The sequence below is a fragment of the Antechinus flavipes genome, chromosome 1 (genome assembly GCF_016432865.1).
Source record: "Antechinus flavipes isolate AdamAnt ecotype Samford, QLD, Australia chromosome 1, AdamAnt_v2, whole genome shotgun sequence".
In the NCBI taxonomy this organism is placed as follows: domain Eukaryota; kingdom Metazoa; phylum Chordata; class Mammalia; order Dasyuromorphia; family Dasyuridae; genus Antechinus; species Antechinus flavipes.
Genome location: NC_067398.1, coordinates 337,012,798 through 337,018,797, shown reverse-complemented (window position 1 = coordinate 337,018,797; position 6,000 = coordinate 337,012,798).

The following is a 6,000-nucleotide window of genomic DNA, read 5'->3' as shown; positions in this document are numbered from 1 at the left end:
TAAATTAAACACTTTACGAACATTAGAAGTGGAAAATAAAGATAAAGTACAGCTCCTCCTGAAAAAGATAGACAGAGAGAGAGGACTGGGGAGGGATGAGGGAGAAAAGAGGGAGAAAAAGAGGGGGGAGGAAGATAGACAGGAACAGATTTGGACCAGATCTGTGATTTAATTGCTATGGAGAACTCTCTGGGAGGAAACATCACGTGTTAATAGAATCTAAATTGCCGAGGAGGAGCGGATCTGCATTGCTAGAAGGCTTTTCCTCCGCTGGAGTTCCCCCTGCCAATTAAAGCACAACTCTGACTTGGCTTTCCCTTGCTACTGTACTTGCTTGCTAGTTCTCTTCCAACTGTCAGATGCTTTGGGAATGCAAATATTTTAATCTCAACTAAAGCTAGCCACAAGGAACAAGGAAGTTCTGGTGAAAACAAATATCATAGAATCCCAAAGTTGGAAGGGACTTCGGAGACCATCCAGTCCAACCCCAAAGTGAATGAGACTGGCTTTGACAGACTGCCAGACAAGTGTTGCCCAACTGTTGCTCTTAACACCGCCAGCAAGAGGGAGCCACTCTCTACCTTTCCCACTAGCTCTAAATCTGCCCTTTTGCAGCTTCTGTCTCTTGGGAGCACCTGCTTCGCTGCTCTAAGTCCAAGGAGAATATTCAACCCTCTTCCTTAATAGCCCTTCAAATACTTGAAAATGGATAATAAAGTGCAGTTCCTAAGGATTCTCTAGACTTAACTTGCCCAATTCCTTCTACTTGATTTCTTCGGGTTTAATTTCAATGTCCTTTATCATTTAGGTGGATGGTTTCCAATTTATCAACATTTTCTCTAAAATGTGTTGCCCAGAATTAACTCCAAAGAACTCTAGATGGTGTAATTGAGAGGAAGAGAGCATAACTTTGGAATGCTAATTTTGAGTATCATGGTTCTCAAGGCATTCTAAAACCACAGTGGGCTATTTGACTTTTATATCACACTGACTTTTCATAGTTCTCAAAAGTCCACTGAAATCTTCACCTCTTTTTAAAAATATTTTTCCCAATTACATGTAAAGACGATTTTTTGCATTCATTTAAAAAGACTTTTAGTTGTATATAAGCTCCCTCCTCAACTCTTTTATAAATTAATTGCTATCTAGTCCTACCCCTATCTTTGTTTTGTAGTATTTTCTGAATCCAAGAATACAATGTTACCCTAAAAAATGCTATCATAGATTTAACCCTATGAGGAACTTTAGACATTATCTGGTTCATTCTCCCACCTCATTTCATAGATAAGGAAATTCAACTCAGAGAGGTTAAATTACTTATCCAAAGTCACACAGATAAGTGGTGCTCACTTTCCATTGCCCTTCACTGCTAGATTTAATTCTAAGTTCCAGTCTGCCCAGAACTTTTTAGATCCTGACATTGTCATCCGATATATTCAGATATCCCTCCAAACTACCTAATTTTTGCCAGTCCACCTCTGCCTTTACAAAAGTCATTAATAAGAAATTTTAAACAAAATAGGACCAAATACAGGTTCTTAGATTATATTATTAGAGACTTCCTAATTCTACATTAAGTCATCAAGGAACTACTTTGGGGCCCACTAAAAATAATAATGAATTTTGAAACTTAAATCCAAAGTTTTTTAAAATTATCTGATTCAGTTAGGGAAGCAGTTGGTATAATGGAGAGATCAGAAGAACCAGATGCTTTTGCTAGAAGCCCTGGTTGGAAGCCCAGAAATCTTTTGCCTCTCTGAGTCTCAGTTTCTTCCTCTGTATATAAGGCACTTGAACTAAATGAGTTTGAAAGTTCCTTCCAGCCCTAAATTCCAAATTCTGTGGCTAGGAATAATTAAGTCACTTTACCCCCTGTGGACTTCATTTTCTTCATCTTAAAATGAAGATTATATCTCCATCACAAATAAGGCTGTTTGAGGATTGATTAGAATAGCAGTATTATTACATTATATTCTTTGTTTAGTTATATAAAATAATACCAACATTTTGATTATTATCCAAGTCATAGCTTTCCTCTGTAAGATAGAATTCACAGAACTTGAATTTAGTCAAGTTGGTTTTCCAGCACCTATAGCCAAAGGCAGTCCCAAATTTAGTCCTGTAAGAGAGATGGCTTTGTTTTGGTGATTAAAATCACCAAATCTTTATTCTTAATAGTATTTTATTTTTCTAAATACATGTAAAGATAATCTTCAACATTCATCTTTATGAAATTTTATATTCCAAATTTTTTTTTTCTCCCTCCCTTCCCTTTCCTCCTCAAGACTGCAAGCAATACAGGTCATACATGTACAATCTTCTTAAACCTATTTCTGAACTTATTATGTTGTGCAAAAAAAAAAAAAAATCAGACCAAAGCGGGGAAAAACTTGGGAAAGGAAAACAAAAAAACAAACAAAAAAAGGTGAAAATATTATGCTTTGAACCATATTTAGTCTCCCTAATTCTTTCACTGGCTGTAGATGGGATTTTCCATTCCAAAGTCTATTGGAATTGTCTCAATTACCATGTTATTGAGACAGGCTAAATCCATCACAGTTGATGAGATGGTCTTCCTTGATAATATAGGTAGTATATATTGTTGTGCCACAGTTCCCTTTTACTGTCCTGACTCAGTTGCCCTAAATTGTCCTGCCTTGGTTTCCCTAAATTGTTCTGCCTCAGTTACTAATTGTTCTGGTAGGGGACATCATCCCTCCCTCCTAATCATGATGACCCAGAAAAGGAAAAAGACTTCTAGTGAAATAGCCCAGGCAATAAAATTCAAGACGGCCAGAGTAATTCATAATTTAGAAATAATTTATTCTTACCAGCCTAGATGGTTTACATGGCCGGGACGGACCTCCAGTAGGACTCTGGCATGCTTCTGTGCCCAACTGAAGTAGAGACAGCCTTATAAGCATTCTTGTTCACCCTTGCAGGCACATTCTGACATTAAACAGTGACTTGACTTTACAGGACAAAAGATACAATGGCAGATGTTTAACATAACTTATAGGTCAGGGTTATCGAACAGATACCCCTCAAGGTAGAGCAGGTACTTTGAAGTGCAACACACCTCCTTTAATCTAGCTGAGCAGACATTTCTCTACAAGCCCAAGGCCATTTAACCTAAAACTGAGGGAGGGGAGGAGAGGCCAGTCCTTTGTCCATTTCACTATCTTGGGCATCATCAGATGTCCCGTGCCTCCCCCCACTCTTTCAGAACTGAATTGATAATCCTGTTCCAGCTCATAGCACGCTGACTCTGCTCCTGCCTTGGTCTACTCCTGTAGCTGAGCTACCTGCATGTATATGTCATTGAGAACTCACATTGGCTGCTGGATGCTTTGGACATCAGCGCTGGGAATAGCATACCCCCAGCACAATCTCTCCCTTTCAAATAAAATATTAAAAACTCTCTAATCTCTATCTTGCCTCAGTTTCTCCGGCATTACAATATGTAGTGCTTTAAAGTTTAATTCAACTGATTCTAACAACAGCCCTGTCAAGTAAGGGCTTATTATTATAATACACATTTTACAGTTGAGTCAACTGAGATAGAGAAGATAAAAGTGATTTCCTAGGATCCAACAGCAAGTAACTTTCTGTGATAGGAATTAAACTCGTCTTCCTAACTTTAAATCGAGTACATTTTTCTTTTGTTGGTGGTGGTGATAATCTTTTTTTATTACTAATTTAATAAACCAACTAAAATGAGCATTTCCTTATACAAAGTAGGACAGAGAAAGAGCATTGTATAGAAAACCATGAATCTTTCAAAACTTGCTTTTCCTTTTAAGTATTTAAATAAAGTACTAAACAAAAGGTGCTAAACCTAGAAGCAAAATTTGCCCTAATCCTAATGTAATCCATTTAACTATATATAACAGAGACTTTCAGTTTTCCAAGACATTTTTGTCAAATAGTGAGCTCTTATCCCAGAATCTGGAATATTTAGATTCATCAAATAGTAGATTACCATAGTCAATGATTTGTTTTGTGTACCTAAATTATTCCACTAATCTTCCACTCTACTTCTTGGCCAGTAGCAACAAGATTTGATAATTTGCCACTTTATAATATAGTTTTAGATCTGTTATGGCTATGCCCCCTTCCGTTGCATTTTTCTTTCATTATTTCTCTTAATATTCTTGACCTTTCATTCTTCCAGATGTATTTTGTTATTTTTCCAGCTCTATAAAATTTTTTTTGTCAGTTTGATTTGTATGGCACTGAATAAGCAAATTAATTTAGATAAAATTGTCTTTTTTATTATTTAAGCTCTGCCTATCCATGAACAATTGATATTTTTCCAAATATTTAAATCTGACTTTATTTTAATGAAACGTGCTTTATAATTGTGTTCATATAGTTTCTGGGTTTGTCTTGACAGGTAGATTCCCAAATATTTTCTATTGTCTACAGTTATTTTAAATGAAATTTCTCTTCCTATCTCTAACTGCTAGGCTTTGTTAATGATACATAGAAATGTCCATGATTTATATAGGTTTATTTTATATCCTGCAACTTTGCTAAAATTGTTCATTATTTCAAGTAATTTTTAGTTGATTCTCTAGGAATTCCCTAAGTATATCATCGTATCATTTTCAAAGAGTGATAATTTGATTTACTCATTACCTATTTTAATTTCTTCAAATAATCTTTTTTTCTTCTCTTATTGCTAAAGCTAACATTTTTAGTACTATATTGAATAATAAGGGTGATAATAAATAAATAAAGGAGGGAAAAGAACCCACATATGCAAAAATGTTTGTAGCAGCTCTTTTTGTGGTAGCAAAGAACTGGAAAAGGAGTGGATGCCCATCAATCAGGGAATGGCTGAACAAGTTGTGATATATGAAGGTAATGGATTACTATTCTATAACAAGTGATGAACAAGCTGATTTTAGAAAGACCTGAAAAGATTTATATGAACTGATGCTGAGTGCAACAAGCAGAACCATGAATACATTGTATACAATAATAGTAAGAATGTACAATGATCAACTATGAAAGATTTGGTCCTTCTCAGTAGTTCAGTGATCCAAAGCAATCTCAATAGATTTTGGACAGAAAATGCCATCTGCATTCAGAACAAGAACCAAGGAGACTGAATGTAAATCAATACAAGTTCACTTCTTTTTTCTGTTTTTGATTTTTTTTTATCTCTTCTATGGTTTTCTCCTTTTACTTTGAGTTTTCTCTCCCAAAATGATTCATAAAGCAATGTATATTAAAGATAAAAAAATTCAAAAAAAATTTATATAGTACTGAAATTAACTGTTTTTTAAATGTTGAGTAAAATTCTGACCCTGGAGGTTTTTTTCTTAGAGAATTATTTTTTTGCACACATATATTGTATCTAGGATATACAGTAACCTATTTAACATGTAAAGGACTGCTTGCCATCTGCGGGGGGAGGGAGGGAGGGGAAAAATCGGAACAGAAGTGAGTGCAAGGGACAATGTTGTAAAAAATTACCCTGGCATGGGTTCTGTCAATAAAAAGTTATTTTTAAAAAAAGAGAGAGAATTATTTTTTTAAAGTGGAATTATTTATATTTTATTTCCTCTTCTGTTAATCTGGGTAATTTTTATTTTTGTAAATATTTATCCATTTCATTTAAATTATCAGTTTTATTGGCATATGGTTGGCAAAATAGCTCCTAATTATTGTTTTAATTTTCTTTTCACTGGCAGTGAATTAATTTGTTTTTCATTTTTGATCCTAGTAATTTGGTTTTCTTCTGCTTCTTTAATCAAATTAACCAAAGATTTGTCTATTTTATTGGATTGTTGTTGTTGTTTTCATGAAACCAGTTCTTCATTTTATTTATTAGTTCAATAGTTTTCTTACTTTTGATTTTATTTATTTCTCCTTTGATTTTCAGAATTTCTAATTTGATATATAATTGGGAATTTCTAATTTATTCCTTTTTTAGCCTCTTTAGTTGCACGCCCAATTTATTATCCTCTTTCTGTATTTCATTCATTTAAG